The sequence below is a fragment of the Triticum urartu genome, chromosome 7A (genome assembly GCF_056163025.1).
Source record: "Triticum urartu cultivar PI428250 chromosome 7A, HENAU_Tu73, whole genome shotgun sequence".
NCBI classification, from domain to species: Eukaryota; Viridiplantae; Streptophyta; class Magnoliopsida; order Poales; family Poaceae; genus Triticum; species Triticum urartu.
Window position 1 is genome coordinate 83,855,542 of NC_141879.1, and position 20,606 is coordinate 83,876,147.

At 57.4% G+C, this 20,606-nt stretch overlaps 6 pseudogenes; all 6 read left to right on the forward strand.

Moving 5' to 3' along the window:
- Positions 1-1,641: 1,641 nt before the first annotated feature.
- Positions 1,642-4,160, forward strand: LOC147958051 (uncharacterized; annotated as a pseudogene).
- A 244-nt stretch (positions 4,161-4,404) lies between these two features.
- Positions 4,405-6,021, forward strand: LOC147958052 (uncharacterized; annotated as a pseudogene).
- Positions 6,022-7,186: 1,165 nt separating this feature from the next.
- On the forward strand, positions 7,187-9,303 carry LOC147958053 (uncharacterized; annotated as a pseudogene).
- A 666-nt stretch (positions 9,304-9,969) lies between these two features.
- LOC147958054 (uncharacterized) lies at positions 9,970-12,251 on the forward strand (annotated as a pseudogene).
- A 380-nt stretch (positions 12,252-12,631) lies between these two features.
- Positions 12,632-15,206, forward strand: LOC147958055 (uncharacterized; annotated as a pseudogene).
- A 156-nt stretch (positions 15,207-15,362) lies between these two features.
- Positions 15,363-17,644, forward strand: LOC147958056 (uncharacterized; annotated as a pseudogene).
- The last annotated feature ends 2,962 nt before the right edge of the window (positions 17,645-20,606 follow it).

The window sequence follows — 20,606 nt, forward strand, 5'->3', positions numbered from 1 at the left end:
AAAAACAGCTCAACCCAAAAAAACAAGAGCTGCAAAACTAAAAAAAGGAAAATTAATTACATCAAAGCATCCAACTATGCATTAAAGGGTGGGGCATGCTTCTGCTTCATTATATATCTGAGCCACCTAAGCTCCTCTTAAGTAGATTTGCTTCCATCTCTGGAATGAAGGACCAATGCCTTCAAAGATTTGTTATTTCTGGTGATCCAGATAGCCTATGATCCAAGTACTATGATTTCCATGAAGAATGGCAACTGTAACTTGTCTTTTAAATCTTGAAAAGCCTCCAGTACAGATAGATTGTGTGTTGGAGAGGAGGCTTCTCCGTCTTGTTTATAATATCAGACCATGTGTATCACGAATTAATTAGGGTAGGATCCAGGAGGCTTGATTTGTAGAGAACAAACTCACCGCCGGTTAGATCAACGTAAAGGCAGCGATTGCAATTTGGAGAAAATAGTGTATGTAGATGAGGAGAGGAGGAAGGCGAGTCACGTGGGATGGACAGGGAATCATACTGCTATTGTTAATTGTACTTGTACAACCCAAAATCCACCCCCGATGAAGCCATCGGTGAGCAGCATAAGCACCTTGTAGTAAATTGCCTTGTGAGCGTCATCTTTGTATGGGCTGTCCGCTATAGGGCTATGCCCCGCACTCCTCTCGCTGAGGGTCTCCTTACCCGACGAGTTGGTCCGCCATATCACCAAGCCAACCGCCGCCTCGAGGGCCTGGAGCAGCTTGTAGAATAGGATTGCGCTATCCACGGCTTGAAACACCCCTGCACGCCGCCATAGTCCGTGCATCAAGCCCGGCCCATCTCATCGGGTCGGGTCCTATGAGATGGGGAGCGCCAACATGTCGCCAAGCTACGCGGCGCGACCACCCTCTTCGACCAGCCGAGCTGCTCCATGTTATCCGCACATTCAAATACGACGGCAACTGCTGCATCTCCGTCGTCGAGGTCGTGCATTCCATTGTTGGCGACGAGCCCTAGCTTGCTCTTTGCGCCGGTGCCCAACTCCCTCTCGCTCTTTCTCTCACTCACACAAGCGAAGGTAGAAGAAAGAGAAGAGACGGGACACGGTGGTGTTTTTCCGGCGCACGTACGCCTGCCGCAACAACGGCCTTTTCCTCAAGCAACAACTCGAGCCACACCACACTTATACAACAAGCTAGCACACGGACTACACCACTCGAGTTCCACGAACCACACGAACTCACAGCGCTACGCGCGGCTACATTTTGCTCTGGCCCCTGTCACTTGGCCGCACAGCCGAGTACACTTTACATAGTACACCAATGCACACAGGCCAGTCGCCAGTGGCCACACACACCACTAACTCACGCACGCATGCACCACATAACCCGGCCACTAACCCACCAGCTACATGTTGGGTCAACCTGGTCTTCGGATGGTCTTCAGCATGCATGTAGCGGCACAGCTTGCATGCAACGGCAGTAGTAGTTATTACTTAGCTATAAGTGATAGAAGGTAGTAGTAGCTGCATGTCGGCAGTAGTAATTTCCTGAGCAGTAGAGGAGGCATGGCTTAGTAGCTAAGCTTTACAAAGTAAGTCATGATGTCATTTAGGCACTGGATGTTAGCACATGCGTTCTATAGTCGGTTTGTAACCCCTATAAAAGGAGCACTACTCCATCGATGTAAGATCATTCCACTCCGATCAATTCAAGTAGTATCTTTTCTCAAGTGTAGCTCCATCGGTGCATGCTTCGCTGGTGTGTGTGTGCGTACTAGCCTAGAGAGCCTGAGCGTACCATCACTTTGCTCTTTCACCGGTCATTTATCAGTATACTCGAGTGCTAGCGAGTAGTTCTGGCTAACAATTGGCACCAGAGCCTCAGGTTGCAGTAGCCATGGCCGGTGCAAAAGGAGTGCAGCAGCGCACCATCTCGGGTGGTTCCCAGTCGCGGCCATCACAGGACGCCTCCCAGTCGCCGGCTCCGGAGGAGCGGCGAGGGCGCAGCCGGTCCAGGCGCGACCATCACGGTGAGGTCATGGTTAGGGAGATGAGGCGCGAGACCGCAATCAGCGGTAGCGTGCCCATCACCTTCCCGATGCTCACGCGCTCAAACTACAGCAAGTGGGCGTTGATCATGGAGTGCAACCTTCATGCGGCGAGCCTCTGAGCTCCCATGGAGGACGACCTGGTCGAGAGAAAGGAGGACAGGAAAGCCGTGGCGGCCCTCATGCGCGCCACGCCGCCGGAGATGCACGGCATGCTCGCGGCGAAGGCAAGCGCCAAGGAGGCGTGGGAAGCCATCCGTACCCAGCGCCTCGGCAGCAACCGCGTGTGCGAGCCGAACGCGCAAAAGCTGCGGGCGGACTTCGAGAACATCGCCTTCAAGGAGGGCGAGCTCGTCGACAACTTCGCCATGTGGATCTCCAGCGTTGCGTCACAACTCCGAGCGCTCGGCGACACCATGGATGATGCGAGAGTCGTGCGAAAATTTCTCCGCGTCGTGCCACCTTGCTTCGCTCAGGTAGCGGTCTCCATCGAGACCTTGCTTGACCTGAGTGAGCTCTCCATCGAGGAGCTCACGGGCCGGTTGCGGGTGATCGAGGACCGCTTTGACGACGGCCGCGAGAGCTTCGGCGGCGGACAACTCCTATTCTCAAAGAAGTGGGAGGCGAGGAAGCGTTAAGGACGTGGTGGCGGTGCCCAGAGCAGTGGAGGCGGCACCGACGGAGGCGGCGGTCGCACCCAGGGCGGAGCCGGATGAGGTGCCGGCAACGACGACCGGGACAAGTGCCGATATTGCAGCATCAAGGGCCACTGGGCCCGTGAGTGCCGCAAGAGGATGGCTGACGAGGATGTCGCGGCTGCAGCGAACCTCGTCGAGGCTGAAGAGGACGGTGGGCCAGCAATGATGATGGCTTGCGTCGAGACCATGCAGGAGGGCGCAGCGCCTCCGGTGACCATGGTCCCGACAAGCATCGAAGCCGTGCAGGAGGGTGTAGCACCTCCGGCGACCACGGTGCCGACAACCGTTAAGTCCGTGCGGGAGGCATGGAGCTCTTCAAGTAATCCCCTCCCGACATCGGGAGCGCTCTCCCCGACAACAATGTTCTCGGGAGACTATGATTGGGAGGAGATGAAGACCCGGGTGTGGGGGAGCCACGCCCCGGCAACCACGTCCCCTGCGACGCTGGTCAAGCACGTGCAAGTTGGCATGACAAAGGCGTACCCGACATCCTTGGGACCAGACAAGCCCGTGTCAGGAGGCACGGCAACGACGCATCTAGTGGGCCACGTCCCGACCATGATGCTGGCAACCAGTGAGCCCATGCAAGAGGCACGACACTCTCAGGTCGACCACACCCCGACAACCAGGTTCTCGGGGTTCTGCAAGCCCGTGTGGGTGACACGGCACTCTTCGACAAGCCTCAACATGGAGGCAATGAGAGACAAACATGGGGCGGCAAGGCCTCGACCGAGACTATGGCGACCATTAAGTCCATGCAGGAGGCACAACACTCTCTGGTCAGCTATGCCGCGACCCCAATGCGCTCGGGGTCCATCGAGTCCGTGCAGGAGGCACGACTCACAACTATTAGGGGAGACCCGACAAGCAAGTCTGATGGGAAGAGCGATAAGGAATCCACTACCTTGGGAGAAGCCACACCGGGTAGTGCGTTGTCCGACAAGTCATCCCCGGGAAGGGAGTTCCCGGGTATCATGACGTCTGACACATCGACCCCCGGAAGGGAGTTCCTGGGCAGTGTGATGTCAGGAACTACGACTCTAGCAACACTGACGCCTACGAGCGAGGTGGTTTCTGGGCAGTTCATGTTCCCGCCAACAGCGCGGTCAGACTTGTTCGATGCCGACAACAATGTTGGCACTCCACACAGGTTCCGACGCCTAGGGGGATATTCTCGACGAGCCTGCGGGACGATCGCAGCACTGCGCGTTCAAGAAGGACGATCACGGCGTACGGGCTACCCAAACCACGAGAAGGCAGACATCCCAAAGAAGACACTTGGTCGAGTTTGGTTCCAGGCACCATGCGAGAAGATCGGGATCATGGAAACAAGCTCCTTCGACAAGGTTGAGGAGGAGATTGTTGGGTCAACCTGGTCTTCGGATGGTCTTCAGCATGCATGTAGCGGCACAACTTGCATGCAATGGCAGTAGTAGTTATTACTTAGCTATGAAGTGATAGAAGGTAGTAGTAGCTGCATGTCGGCAGTTGTAATTTCCTGAGCAGTAGAGGAGGCGTGGCTTAGTAGCTAAGCTTTACAAAGTAAGTCATGATGTCATTTAGGCACTGGACGTTAGCACATGCGTTCTATAGTCGGTTTGTAATCCCCTATAAAAGGAGCACTACTCCATCGATGTAAGATCATTCCACTCCGATCAATTCATATAGTATCTTTTCTCAAGTGTAGCTCCATCGGTGCATGCTTCGCTGGTGTGTGTGTGCGTACTAGCCTAGAGAGCCTGAGCGTACCATCACTTTGCTCTTTCACCGGTCATTTATCAGTATACTCGAGTGCTAGCGAGTAGTTCTGGCTAACAATTGGCATCAGAGCCTCAGGTTGCAGTAGCCATGGCCGGTGCAAAAGGAGTGCAGCAGCGCACCATCTCGGGTAGTTCCCAGTCGCAGCCATCACAGGACGGCTCCCAGTCGCCGGCTCCGGAGGAGCGGCGAGGGCGCAGCCGGTCCAGGCGCGGCTATCGCGGTGAGGTCGTGGTTAGGGAGATGAGGCGCGAGACCGCAATCAGCGGTAGTGTGCCCATCACCTTCCCGATGCTCACGCGCTCAAACTATAGCAAGTGGGCGTTGATCATGGAGTGCAACCTTCATGCGGCGAGCCTCTGAGCTCCCATGGAGGACGACCTGGTCGAGAGAAAGGAGGACAGGAAAGCCGTGGCAGCCCTCATGCGCGCCACGCCGCCGGAGATGCACGGCATGCTCGCGGCGAAGGCAAGCGCCAAGGAGGCGTGGGAAGCCATCCGTACCCAGCGCCTCGGCAGCAACCGCGTGCGCGAGCCGAACGCGCAAAAGCTGCGGGCGGACTTCGAGAACATCGCCTTCAAGGAGGGCGAGCTCGTCGACAACTTCGCCATGTGGATCTCCAGCGTTGCGTCACAACTCCGAGCGCTCGGCGACACCATGGACGATGCGAGAGTCGTGCGGAAATTTCTCCGCGTCGTGCCACCTCGCTTCGCTCAGGTAGCGGTCTCCATCTAGACCTTGCTTGACCTGAGTGAGCTCTCCATCGAGGAGCTCATGGGCCGATTGCGGGTGATCGAGGACCGCTTTGACGACGGCCGCGAGAGCTTCGGCGGCGACCAACTCCTATTCTCGAAGAAGTGGGAGGCGAGGAAGCGTTAAGGACGTGGTGGCGGTGCCCAGAGCAGTGGAGGCGGCACCGACAGAGGCGGCAGTCGCACCCAGGGCGGAGCCGGATGAGGTGTCGGCAACGACGACCAAGACAAGTGCCGATATTGCAGCATCAAGGGCCACTGGGCCCGTGAGTGCCGCAAGAGGATGGCTGACGAGGATGCCGCGGCTGCGGCGAACCTCGTCGAGGCTGAAGAGGACGGTGGGCCAGCAATGATGATGGCTTGCGTCGAGACCATGCAGGAGGGCGCAGCGCCTCCGGTGACCATGGTCCCGACAAGCATCGAAGCCGTGCAGGAGGGTGTAGCACCTCCGGCGACCACGGTGCCGACAACCGTTAAGTCCGTGCGGGAGGCATGGAGCTCTTCAAGTAATCCCCTCCCGACATCGGGAGCGCTCTTCCTGACAACAATGTTCTCGGGAGACTACGATTGGGAGGAGATGAAGACCCGGGTGTGGGGGAGCCACGCCCCGGCAACCACGTCCCCTGCGACGCTGGTCAAGCACGTGCAAGTTGGCACGACAAAGGCGTACCCGACATCCTTGGGACCAGACAAGCCCGTGTCAGGAGGCACGGCAACGACGCATCTAGTGGGCCACGTCCCGACCATGATGTTGGCAACCAGTGAGCCCATGCAAGAGGCATGACACTCTCAGGTCGACCACACCCCGACAACCAGGTTCTCGGGGTTCTGCAAGCCCGTGTGGGTGACACGGCACTCTTCGACAAGCCTCAACTGGGAGGCAATGAGAGACAGACATGGGGCGGCAAGGCCTCGACCGAGACTATGGCGACCATTAAATCCATGAAGGAGGCACAACACTCTCTGGTCAGCTATGCCGTGACCCCAATGCGCTCGGGGTCCATCGAGTCCGTTCTGGAGGCACGACTCACAACTATTAGGGGAGACCCGACAAGCAAGTCTGATGGGAAGAGCGACAAGGAATCCACTACCTTGGGAGAAGCCACACCGGGTAGTGCGATGTCCGACAAGTCATCCCCGGGAAGGGAGTTCCCGGGTATCATGACGTCTGACACGTCGACCCCAGGAAGGGAGTTCCTGGGCAGTGTGATGTCAGGAACTACGACTCCAGCAACACTGACGCCTACGAGCAAGGTGGTTTCTGGGCAGTTCATGTTCCCGCCAACAGCGCGATCAGACTTGTTCGATGCCGACAACAATGTTGGCACTCCACACAGGTTCCGACGCCTAGGGGGATATTCTCGACGAGCCTGCGAGACGATCGCAGCACTGCGCGATCAGGAAGGACGAGCACGGCGTACGGGCTACCCAAACCACAAGAAGGCAGACATCCCAAAGAAGACACTTGGTCGAGTTTGGTTCCAGGAACCATGCGAGAAGATCGGGATCATGGAAACAAGCTCCTTCGACAAGGTTGAGGAGGAGATTGTTGGGTCAACCTGGTCTTCGGATGGTCATCAGCATGCATGTAGCGGCACAACTTGCATGCAATGGCAGTAGTAGTTATTACTTAGCTATGAAGTGATAGAAGGTAGTAGTAGCTGCATGTCGGCAGTAGTAATTTCCTAAGCAGTAGAGGAGGCGTGGCTTAGTAGCTAAGCTTTACGAAGTAAGTCATGATGTCATTTAGGCACTGGACGTTAGCACATGCGTTCTATAGTCGGTTTGTAATCCCCTATAAAAGGAGCACTACTCCATCGATGTAAGATCATTCCACTCCGGTCAATTCAAGTAGTATCTTTTCTCAAGTGTAGCTCCATCGGTGCATGCTTCGCTGGTGTGTGTGTGTGTACTAGCCTAGAGAGCCTGAGCGTACCATCACATTGCTCTTTCACCGGTCATTTATCAGTATACTCGAGTGCTAGCGAGTAGTTCGGGCTAACAATTGGCATCAGAGCCTCAGGTTGCAGTAGCCATGGCCGGTGCAAAAGGAGTGCAGCAGCGCACCATCTCGGGTGGTTCCCAGTCGCGGCCATCACAGGACGGCTCCCAGTCGCCGGCTCTGGAGGAGCGGCGAGGGCACAGCCGGTCCAGGCGCGGCCATCGCGGTGAGGTCGTGGTTAGGGAGATCGTGCGCGAGACCGCAATCAGCGGTAGCGTGCCCATCACCTTCCCAATGCTCACGCGCTCAAACTACAGCGAGTGGGCGTTGATCATGGAGTGCAACCTTCATGCGGCGAGCCTCTAGGCTCCCATGGAGGACGACCTGGTCGAGAGAAAGGAGGACAGGAAAGCCGTGGCGGCCCTCATGCGCGCCACGCCGCTGGAGATGCACGGCATGCTCGCGGCGAAGGCAAGCGCCAAGGAGGCGTGGGAAGCCATCCGTACCCAGCGCCTCGGCAGCAACCGCGTGCGCGAGCCGAACGCGCAAAAGCTGCGGGCGGACTTCGAGAACATCGCCTTCAAGGAGGGCGAGCTCGTCGACAACTTCGCCATGTGGATCTCCAGCGTTGCGTCACAACTCCGAGCGCTCGGCGACACCATGGACGATGCGAGAGTCGTGCGGAAATTTCTCTTCGTCGTGCCACCTCGCTTCGCTCAGGTAGCGGTCTCCATCGAGACCTTGCTTGACCTGAGTGAGCTCTCCATTGAGGAGCTCACGGGCCGGTTGCGGGTGATCGAGGACCGCTTTGATGACGGCCGCGAGAGCTTCGGCGGCGAACAACTCCTATTCTCGAAGAAGTGGGAGGCGAGGAAGCGTTAAGGACGTGGTGGCGGTGCCCAGAGCAGTGGAGGCGGCACCGACAGAGGCGGCGGTCGCACCCAGGGCGGAGCCGGATGAGGTGCCGGCAACGACGACCGGGACAAGTGCCGATATTGCAGCATCAAGGGCCACTGGGCCCGTGAGTGCCGCAAGAGGATGGATGACGAGGATGCCGTGGCTGCGGCAAACCTCGTCGAGGCTGAAGAGGACGGTGGGCCAGCAATGATGATGGCTTGCGTCGAGACCATGCAGGAGGGCGCAGCGCCTCCGGTGACCATGGTCCCGACAAGCATCGAAGCCGTGCAGGAGGGTGTAGCACCTCCGGCGACCATGGTGCCGACAACCGTTAAGTCCGTGCGGGAGGCATGGAGCTCTTCAAGTAATCCCCTCCCGACATCGGGAGCGCTCTCCCCGACAACAATGTTCTCGGGAGACTACGATTGGGAGGAGATGAAGACCCGGGTGTGGGGGAGCCACGCCCCGGCAACCACGTCCCCTGCGACGCTGGTCAAGCACGTGCAAGTTGGCACGACAAAGGCGTACCCGACATCCTTGGGACCAGACAAGCCCGTGTCAGGAGGCACGGCAACGACGCATCTAGTGGGACATGTCCCGACCATGATGCTGGCAACCAGTGAGCCCATGCAAGAGGCACGACACTCTCAGGTCGACCACACCCCGACAACCAGGTTCTCGGGGTTCTGCAAGCCCGTGTGGGTGACACGGCACTCTTCGACAAGCCTCAACTGGGAGGCAATGAGAGACAGACATGGGGCGGCAAGGCCTCGACCGAGACTATGGCGACCATTAAGTCCATGCAGGAGGCACAACACTCTCTGGTCAGCTATGCCGCGACCCCAATGCGCTCGGGGTCCATCGAGTCCGTGCGGGAGGCACGACTCACAACTATTAGGGGAGACCCGACAAGCAAGTCTGATGGGAAGAGCGACAAGGAATCCACTACCTTGGGAGAAGCCACACCGGGTAGTGCGATGTCCGACAAGTCATCCCCGGGAAGGGAGTTCCCGGGTATCATGACGTCTGACACGTCGACCCCAGGAAGGGAGTTCCTGGGCAGTGTGATGTCAGGAACTACGACTCCAGCAACACTGACGCCTACGAGCGAGGTGGTTTCTGGGCAGTTCATGTTCCCGCCAACAGCGCGGTCAGACTTGTTCGATGCCGACAACAATGTTGGCACTCCACACAGGTTCCGACGCCTAGGGGGATATTCTCGACGAGCTTGCGGGACGATCGCAGTACTGCGCGATCAAGAAGGACGAGCACGGCGTACGGGCTACCCAAACCACGAGAAGGCAGACATCCCAAAGAAGACACTTGGTCGAGTTTGGTTCCAGGAACCATGCGAGAAGATCGGGATCATGGAAACAAGCTCCTTCGACAAGGTTGAGGAGGAGATTGTTGGGTCAACCTGGTCTTCGGATGGTCATCAGCATGCATGTAGCGGCACAACTTGCATGCAACGGCAGTAGTAGTTATTACTTAGCTATGAAGTGATAGAAGGTAGTAGTAGCTGCATGTCGGCAGTAGTAATTTCCTAAGCAGTAGAGGAGGCGTGGCTTAGTAGCTAAGCTTTACAAAGTAAGTCATGATGTCATTTAGGCACTGGACGTTAGCACATGCGTTCTATAGTCGGTTTGTAATCCCCTATAAAAGGAGCACTACTCCATCGATGTAAGATCATTCCACTCCGGTCAATTCAAGTAGTATCTTTTCTCAAGTGTAGCTCCATCGGTGCATGCTTCGCTGGTGTGTGTGTGTGTACTAGCCTAGAGAGCCTGAGCGTACCATCACATTGCTCTTTCACCGGTCATTTATCAGTATACTCGAGTGCTAGCGAGTAGTTCTGGCTAACAATTGGCATCAGAGCCTCAGGTTGCAGTAGCCATGCCTGGTGCAAAAGGAGTGCAGCAGCGCACCATCTCGGGTGGTTCCCAGTTGCGGCCATCACAGGACGGCTCCCAGTCGCCGGCTCCGGAGGAGCGGCGAGGGCGCAGCCGATCCAGGCGCGGCCATCGCGGTGAGGTCGTGGTTAGGGAGATCGTGCGCGAGACCGCAATCAGCGGTAGTGTGCCCATCACCTTCCCGACGCTCATGCGCTCAAACTACAGTGAGTGGGCATTGATCATGGAGTGCAACCTTCATGCGGCGAGCCTCTGGGCTCCCATGGAGGATGACCTGGTCGAGAGAAAGGAGGACAGGAAAGCCGTGGCGGCCCTCATGCGCGCCACGCCGCCGGAGATGCACGGCATGCATGCGGCGAAGGCAAGCGCCAAGGAGGCGTGGGAAGCCGTCCGTACCCAGCACCTCGGCAGCAACCGCGTGCGCGAGGCGAACGCGCAAAAGCTGCGGGCGGACTTCGAGAACATCGCCTTCAAGGAGGGCGAGCTCGTCGACAACTTCGCCATGCGGATCTCCAGCGTTGCGTCACAACTCCGAGCGCTCGGCGACACCATGGACGATGCGAGAGTCGTGCGGAAATTTCTCCGCGTCGTGCCACCTCGCTTCGCTCAGGTAGCGGTCTCCATCGAGACCTTGCTTGACCTGAGTGAGCTCTCCATCGAGGAGCTCACGGGCCGGTTGCGGGTGATCGAGGACCGCTTTGACGACGGCCGCGAGAGCTTCGGCGGCGGACAACTCCTATTCTCGAAGAAGTGGGAGGCGAGGAAGCGTTAAGGACGTGGTGGCGGTGCCCAGAGCAGTGGAGGCGGCACCGACAGAGGCGGCGGTCGCACCCAGGGCGGAACCGGACGAGGTGCCGGTAACGATGACCGGGACAAGTGCCGATATTGCAGCATCAAGGGCCACTGGGCCCGTGAGTGCCACAAGAGGATGGTTGACAAGGATGCCGCGGCTGCGGCGAACCTCGTCGATGCTGAAGAGGACGGTGGGCCAGCAATGATGATGGCTTGCGTCGAGACCATGCAGGAGGGCGCAGCGCCTCCGGTGACCATGGTCCCGACAAGCATCGAAGCCGTGCAGGAGGGTGTAGCACCTCCGGCGACCACGGTGCAAACAACCGTTAAGTCCGTGCGGGAGGCATGGAGCTCTTCAAGTAATCCCCTCCCGACATCGGGAGCGCTCTCCCCGACAACAATGTTCTCGGGAGACTACGATTGGGAGGAGATGAAGACCCGGGTGTGGGGGAGCCACGCCCCGGCAACCACGTCCCCTGTGACGCTGGTCAAGCACGTGCAAGTTGGCACGACAAAGGCGTACCCGACATCCTTGGGACCCGACAAGCCCGTGTCACGAGGCACGGCAACGACGCATCTAGTGGGCCGCGTCCCGACCATGATGCTGGCAACCAGTGAGCCCATGCAAGAGGCACGACACTCTCAGGTCGACCACACCCCGACAACCAGGTTCTCGGGGTTCTGCAAGCCCGTGTGGGTGACACGACACTCTTCGACAAGCCTCAACTGGGAGGCAATGAGAGACAGACATGGGGCGGCAAGGCCTCGACCGAGACTATGGCGACCATTAAGTCCATGCAGGAGGCACAACACTCTCTGGTCAGCTATGCCGCGACCCCAATGCGCTCGGGGTCCATCGAGTCCGTGCGGGAGGCACGACTCACAACTATTAGGGGAGACCCGACAAGCAAGTCTGATGGGAAGAGCGACAAGGAATCCACTACCTTGGGAGAAGCCACACCGGGTAGTGCGATGTCCGACAAGTCATCCCCGGGAAGGGAGTTCCCGGGTATCATGACGTCTGACACGTCGACCCCAGGAAGGGAGTTCCTGGGCAGTGTGATGTCAGGAACTACGATTCCAGCAACACTGACGCCTACGAGCGAGGTGGTTTCTGGGCAGTTCATGTTCCCGCCAACAGCGCGGTCAGACTTGTTCGATGCCGACAACAATGTTGGCACTCCACACAGGTTCCGACGCCTAGGGGGATATTCTCGACGAGCCTGCAAGACGATCGCAGCACTGCGCGATCAAGAAGGACGAGCACGGCGTACGGGCTACCCAAACCACGAGAAGGCAGACATCCCAAAGAAGACACTTGGTCGAGTTTGGTTCCAGGAACCAAGCGAGAAGATCGGGATCATGGAAACAAGCTCCTTCGACAAGGTTGAGGAGGAGATTGTTGGGTCAACCTGGTCTTCGGATGGTCTTCAGCATGCATGTAGCGGCACAACTTGCATGCAATGGCAGTAGTAGTTATTACTTAGCTATGAAGTGATAGAAGGTAGTAGTAGCTGCATGTCGGCAGTAGTAATTTCCTAAGCAGTAGAGGAGGCGTGGCTTAGTAGCTAAGCTTTACGAAGTAAGTCATGATGTCATTTAGGCACTGGACGTTAGCACATGCGTTCTATAGTCGGTTTGTAATCCCCTATAAAAGGAGCACTACTCCATCGATGTAAGATCATTCCACTCCGATCAATTCAAGTAGTATCTTTTCTCAAGTGTAGCTCCATCGGTGCATGCTTCGCTGGTGTGTGTGTGTGTACTAGCCTAGAGAGCCTGAGCGTACCATCACTTTGCTCTTTACCGGTCATTTATCAGTATACTCGAGTGCTAGCGAGTAGTTCGGGCTAACAATTGGCATCAGAGCCTCAGGTTGCAGTAGCCATGGCCGGTGCAAAAGGAGTGCAGCAGCGCACCATCTCGGGTGGTTCCCAGTCGCGGCCATCACAGGACGGCTCCCAGTCGCCGGCTCTGGAGGAGCGGCGAGGGCACAGCCGGTCCAGGCGCGGCCATCGCGGTGAGGTCGTGGTTAGGGAGATCGTGCGCGAGACCGCAATCAGCGGTAGCGTGCCCATCACCTTCCCGATGCTCACGCGCTCAAACTACAGCGAGTGGGCGTTGATCATGGAGTGCAACCTTCATGCGGCGAGCCTCTAGGCTCCCATGGAGGACGACCTGGTCGAGAGAAAGGAGGACAGGAAAGCCGTGGCGGCCCTCATGCGCGCCACGCCGCTGGAGATGCACGGCATGCTCGCGGCGAAGGCAAGCGCCAAGGAGGCGTGGGAAGCCATCCGTACCCAGCGCCTCGGCAGCAACCGCGTGCGCGAGCCGAACGCGCAAAAGCTGCGGGCGGACTTCGAGAACATCGCCTTCAAGGAGGGCGAGCTCGTCGACAACTTCGCCATGTGGATCTCCAGTGTTGCGTCACAACTCCGAGCGCTCGGCGACACCATGGACGATGCGAGAGTCGTGCGGAAATTTCTCTTCGTCGTGCCACCTCGCTTCGCTCAGGTAGCGGTCTCCATCGAGACCTTGCTTGACCTGAGTGAGCTCTCCATTGAGGAGCTCACGGGCCGGTTGCGGGTGATCGAGGACCGCTTTGATGACGGCCGCGAGAGCTTCGGCGGCGAACAACTCCTATTCTCGAAGAAGTGGGAGGCGAGGAAGCGTTAAGGACGTGGTGGCGGTGCCCAGAGCAGTGGAGGCGGCACCGACAGAGGCGGCGGTCGCACCCAGGGCGGAGCCGGATGAGGTGCCGGCAACGACGACCGGGACAAGTGCCGATATTGCAGCATCAAGGGCCACTGGGCCCGTGAGTGCCGCAAGAGGATGGCTGACGAGGATGCCGTGGCTGCGGCGAACCTCGTCGAGGCTGAAGAGGACGGTGGGCCAGCAATGATGATGGCTTGCGTCGAGACCATGCAGGAGGGCGCAGCGCCTCCGGTGACCATGGTCCCGACAAGCATCGAAGCCGTGCAGGAGGGTGTAGCACCTCCGGCGACCATGGTGCCGACAACCGTTAAGTCCGTGCGGGAGGCATGGAGCTCTTCAAGTAATCCCCTCCCGACATCGGGAGCGCTCTCCCCGACAACAATGTTCTCGGGAGACTACGATTGGGAGGAGATGAAGACCCGGGTGTGGGGGAGCCACGCCCCGGCAACCACGTCCCCTGCGACGCTGGTCAAGCACGTGCAAGTTGGCACGACAAAGGCGTACCCGACATCCTTGGGACCAGACAAGCCCGTGTCAGGAGGCACGGCAACGACGCATCTAGTGGGACATGTCCCGACCATGATGCTGGCAACCAGTGAGCCCATGCAAGAGGCACGACACTCTCAGGTCGACCACACCCCGACAACCAGGTTCTCGGGGTTCTGCAAGCCCGTGTGGGTGACACGGCACTCTTCGACAAGCCTCAACTGGGAGGCAATGAGAGACAGACATGGGGCGGCAAGGCCTCGACCGAGACTATGGCGACCATTAAGTCCATGCAGGAGGCACAACACTCTCTGGTCAGCTATGCCGCGACCCCAATGCGCTCGGGGTCCATCGAGTCCGTGCGGGAGGCACGACTCACAACTATTAGGGGAGACCCGACAAGCAAGTCTGATGGGAAGAGCGACAAGGAATCCACTACCTTGGGAGAAGCCACACCGGGTAGTGCGATGTCCGACAAGTCATCCCCGGGAAGGGAGTTCCCGGGTATCATGACGTCTGACACGTCGACCCCAGGAAGGGAGTTCCTGGGCAGTGTGATGTCAGGAACTACGACTCCAGCAACACTGACGCCTACGAGCGAGGTGGTTTCTGGGCAGTTCATGTTCCCGCCAACAGCGCGGTCAGACTTGTTCGATGCCGACAACAATGTTGGCACTCCACACAGGTTCCGACGCCTAGGGGGATATTCTCGACGAGCTTGCGGGACGATCGCAGCACTGCGCGATCAAGAAGGACGAGCACGGCGTACGGGCTACCCAAACCACGAGAAGGCAGACATCCCAAAGAAGACACTTGGTCGAGTTTGGTTCCAGGAACCATGCGAGAAGATCGGGATCATGGAAACAAGCTCCTTCGACAAGGTTGAGGAGGAGATTGTTGGGTCAACCTGGTCTTCGGATGGTCATCAGCATGCATGTAGCGGCACAACTTGCATGCAACGGCAGTAGTAGTTATTACTTAGCTATGAAGTGATAGAAGGTAGTAGTAGCTGCATGTCGGCAGTAGTAATTTCCTAAGCAGTAGAGGAGGCGTGGCTTAGTAGCTAAGCTTTACAAAGTAAGTCATGATGTCATTTAGGCACTGGACGTTAGCACATGCGTTCTATAGTCGGTTTGTAATCCCCTATAAAAGGAGCACTACTCCATCGATGTAAGATCATTCCACTCCGGTCAATTCAAGTAGTATCTTTTCTCAAGTGTAGCTCCATCGGTGCATGCTTCGCTGGTGTGTGTGTGTGTACTAGCCTAGAGAGCCTGAGCGTACCATCACATTGCTCTTTCACCGGTCATTTATCAGTATACTCGAGTGCTAGCGAGTAGTTCTGGCTAACAATTGGCATCAGAGCCTCAGGTTGCAGTAGCCATGCCTGGTGCAAAAGGAGTGCAGCAGCGCACCATCTCGGGTGGTTCCCAGTTGCGGCCATCACAGGACGGCTCCCAGTCGCCGGCTCCGGAGGAGCGGCGAGGGCGCAGCCGATCCAGGCGCGGCCATCGCGGTGAGGTCGTGGTTAGGGAGATCGTGCGCGAGACCGCAATCAGCGGTAGTGTGCCCATCACCTTCCCGACGCTCATGCGCTCAAACTACAGTGAGTGGGCATTGATCATGGAGTGCAACCTTCATGCGGCGAGCCTCTGGGCTCCCATGGAGGATGACCTGGTCGAGAGAAAGGAGGACAGGAAAGCCGTGGCGGCCCTCATGCGCGCCACGCCGCCGGAGATGCACGGCATGCACGCGGCGAAGGCAAGCGCCAAGGAGGCGTGGGAAGCCGTCCGTACCCAGCACCTCGGCAGCAACCGCGTGCGCGAGGCGAACGCGCAAAAGCTGCGGGCGGACTTCGAGAACATCGCCTTCAAGGAGGGCGAGCTCGTCGACAACTTCGCCATGCGGATCTCCAGCGTTGCGTCACAACTCCGAGCGCTCGGCGACACCATGGACGATGCGAGAGTCGTGCGTAAATTTCTCCGCGTCGTGCCACCTCGCTTCGCTCAGGTAGCGGTCTCCATCGAGACCTTGCTTGACCTGAGTGAGCTCTCCATCGAGGAGCTCACGGGCCGGTTGCGGGTGATCGAGGACCGCTTTGACGACGGCCGCGAGAGCTTCGGCGGCGGACAACTCCTATTCTCGAAGAAGTGGGAGGCGAGGAAGCGTTAAGGACGTGGTGGCGGTGCCCAGAGCAGTGGAGGCGGCACCGACAGAGGCGGCGGTCGCACCCAGGGCGGAACCGGACGAGGTGCCGGTAACGATGACCGGGACAAGTGCCGATATTGCAGCATCAAGGGCCACTGGGCCCGTGAGTGCCACAAGAGGATGGTTGACAAGGATGCCGCGGCTGCGGCGAACCTCGTCGAGGCTGAAGAGGACGGTGGGCCAGCAATGATGATGGCTTGCGTCGAGACCATGCAGGAGGGCGCAGCGCCTCCGGTGACCATGGTCCCGACAAGCATCGAAGCCGTGCAGGAGGGTGTAGCACCTCCGGCGACCACGGTGCCGACAACCGTTAAGTCCGTGCGGGAGGCATGGAGCTCTTCAAGTAATCCCCTCCCGACATCGGGAGCGCTCTCCCCGACAACAATGTTCTCGGGAGACTACGATTGGGAGGAGATGAAGACCCGGGTGTGGGGGAGCCACGCCCCGGCAACCACGTCCCCTGTGACGCTGGTCAAGCACGTGCAAGTTGGCACGACAAAGGCGTACCCGACATCCTTGGGACCCGACAAGCCCGTGTCACGAGGCACGGCAACGACGCATCTAGTGGGCCGCGTCCCGACCATGATGCTGGCAACCAGTGAGCCCATGCAAGAGGCACGACACTCTCAGGTCGACCACACCCCGACAACCAGGTTCTCGGGGTTCTGCAAGCCCGTGTGGGTGACACGACACTCTTCGACAAGCCTCAACTGGGAGGCAATGAGAGACAGACATGGGGCGGCAAGGCCTCGACCGAGACTATGGCAACCATTAAGTCCATGCAGGAGGCACAACACTCTCTGGTCAGCTATGCCGCGACCCCAATGCGCTCGGGGTCCATCGAGTCCGTGCGGGAGGCACGACTCACAACTATTAGGGGAGACCCGACAAGCAAGTCTGATGGGAAGAGCGACAAGGAATCCACTACCTTGGGAGAAGCCACACCGGGTAGTGCGATGTCCGACAAGTCATCCCCGGGAAGGGAGTTCCCGGGTATCATGACGTCTGACACGTCGACCCCAGGAAGGGAGTTCCTGGGCAGTGTGATGTCAGGAACTACGACTCCAGCAACACTGACGCCTACGAGCGAGGTGGTTTCTGGGCAGTTCATGTTCCCGCCAACAGCGCGGTCAGACTTGTTCGATGCCGACAACAATGTTGGCACTCCACACAGGTTCCGGCGCCTAGGGGGATATTCTCGACGAGCCTGCTGGACGATCGCAGCACTGCGCGATCAAGAAGGACGAGCACGGCGTATGGGCTACCCAAACCACGAGAAGGCAGACATCCCAAAGAAGACACTTGGTCGAGTTTGGTTCCAGGAACCATGCGAGAAGATCGAGATCATGAAAACAAGCTCCTTCGACAAGGTTGAGGAGGAGATTGTTGGGTCAACCTGGTCTTCGGATGGTCTTCAGCATGCATGTAGCGGCACAGCTTGCATGCAACGGCAGTAGTAATTATTACTTAGCTATGAAGTGATAGAAGGTAGTAGTAGCTGCATGTCGGCAGTAGTAATTTCCTAAGCAGTAGAGGAGGCGTGGCTTAGTAGCTAAGCTTTACAAAGTAAGTCATGATGTCATTTAGGCACTGGACGTTAGCACATGCGTTCTATAGTCGGTTTGTAATCCCCTATAAAAGGAGCACTCCATCGATGTAAGATCATTCCACTGCGATCAATTCAAGTAGTATCTTTTCTCAAGTGTAGCTCCATCGGTGCATGCTTCGCTGGTGTGTGTGTGCGTACTAGCCTAGAGAGTCTGAGTGTACCATCACTTTGCTCTTTCACCGGTCATTTAACAGTATACTCGAGTGTTAGCGAGTAGTTCTGGGCTAACACTACATGCATCAACTAGATAACGACCTTATGCATGCACTCCAGGACTCGGCAGCTCCACCGGACGCCCCGCTCATCACAGCCGTAGGACTCGGCTGCCAACGGAACCACGCACGTCAAGATTAGTGCTAACATTCCCCCTTTAATCTTGACTCGCCTAGACGTTGCCTTGAACGCCTGACGCAGCGCCGCTCTTCGTCTTCAAAGCCGTCGCACGCTCATTGTCATCAAGGTTTACGTTGCTGCTCTCATTTTCGTCGTGACCCATCCTGCGGATCCGACCTGACGCACCGACGCTGGTCGCACCATCACGGACCTGATGTGGCGCACGGACGCTGGTCACACCATGCTCTGTCACAGCTCCAACGACATACGCCGTGCTCCTTCGCCGTCGGTGACACACGCCTGGAGTCCTTCGGCGCCCCGCACGTCCCGCGCACATCCGACTTGCCCGATCGCAGCAGTGCGTCCCGCACGTACTGTGCGCACCCGACACGCCCGACGAGCCCGATCACACCACACATCGTGGACTCACCGCATGCCGCCTCCGCGTTCGCCATGGCAGCCGCAGCGCCTCGCACCTCCACGAGCCGACACAGAGCTCGGAGCTTCACCGTGCAGCCGCCGGCGAACGCCGCCACCACCCGGCACCCTCGGACAAGGCGACGACACCCAACATGAACCAGGCTCATGATACCAAATGTTGGTGCTGAGCCCTAGCTTGCTCTTTGCGCCTGTGCCGAACTCCCTCTCACTCGCACAAACGAAGGTAGAAGAAAGAGGAAACACTGGACACGGTGGTGTTTTTCCGCCGCACACACGCCTGCCGCAACAACGGCCTTTTCCTCAAGCAACAACTCAAGCCACACCACACTTATACAACAAGCTAGCACACAGACTACACCACTCGAGCTCCACGAACCACAGGAACTCACAGCGCTACACGCGACTACATTTTGCTCTGGCCCCTGTCACTTGGCCGCACAGCCGAGTACACTTTATATAGCACACCAACGCACACAAGCCAGTGGCCACACACACCACTAACTCACGCACGCATGCACCACATGACCCGGCCACTAACCCACTAGCTACATGCATCAACAAGATAACAACCTTATCCATGCACTCCAGGACTCGGCAGCTCCACCGGACGCCCTGCTCGTCACAGCCATGGGACTCGGCTGCCGACGGAACCACACACGTCAAGATTAGTGCTAACATCCATTACGACCTTAACCATAACGACAATGACTACATTGTCTTTGCTAGGACGGCCTGGCGAAGGAAGACAGAGATGAGGAGGAGTCGGTTCGTGTTCACGGTGGCGACGGCAGCGTATACACATCCTTCGTCTCTGTTAGGACTATTGGAATAAGCCATGGCGTCTGGTGCGATCGGGCTCGTCAGGCGCGTCGGGTGCACACGGGACATGGCGGGCACACCGAAAGCGTGGCATGTGTATGTGTGTGTCCAGGCATTGTATGGCCCGCATGCGTGTGTGCATGCGTGTAGGAGTCTAGGTTGAGTCAGACTGTGGCTGAGCCTGCGATCGTGTGGCGAGGTAGGCATGATGCAGCGGTAGCACGATGGCATCAGGTCTTGCGGAGGAGCGGGCTGCTCACGTTTGAGGGAAGACCGGGATACTATGGACACCGTGAGCGCTACGTATTGTTAGCTAGAAAGCCGGCTGTAGGTTTCAGTCTGTTAGTGCGTGCGTGGGTGCTATGTTTTTGTTGGCGACAAAACGACTGTAAAATCTTAGTCCGTTGGAGCGTTGGTTAGTTCAGTTTAATCAGAAAGAGAAAAGGGCGTTTGAGCGCCGGTGGCGTACGTGGCTAGAAAGCTATCCTCTTGTGTTCGTTCGTCTACCTCCAAGAGAGAGCTGATCCAACAAGGACGGTCTGGTGAAGGAAGACGGAAGGAGGAGTCCATTCGTGTTCATGGCAGCGGCGGCGTATACGCATCCAGGAGAACATGATCGTATTTGTATTCTTTTTTTAACCATACTCGTATTTTTTAATATAAGATCAGCCCAGCGGGCGCTGTAAGCATCGAGGCTCTTCTTTTTAGGGGTAGCATGGAGACTCATGTCTTTCCTTTTTATATAAGGTCACAGCCCAGCCCATGCGTTTCTCCTGCAGGCTGAGTCCCAAATAATGTGGCAGCGAGTCATTTTTTCTTCAAAAACAGAATGCGGATTAACCGTACAAATTGTTAGGGAGTTTTTTTTTATAAAATTACATGACGGACTAAAAATACCTATTCTTTTTTTTTGCGGGAAAAACTTTCAATCTATTCATCTTCAATCATGGTAGTACAACGAACACTAGAAATAATAAAAATTACATCCAGATCCGTAGACCACCTAGCGACGACTACAAGCACTGAAGTGAGCCGCGCCGCTGTCATCGCCCCTCCATCGCCGGAGCCGGGCAAACCTTGTTGTAGTAGACAGTCGGGAAGTCGTCGTGCTAAGGCCCGTAGAACCAACGCACCAGAATAGCAACCGCCGCGGATGAAGAGTGTAGATCAAAAGGATCCAATCTGAAAACACAAGAACGAAGACGAACGACGAACGG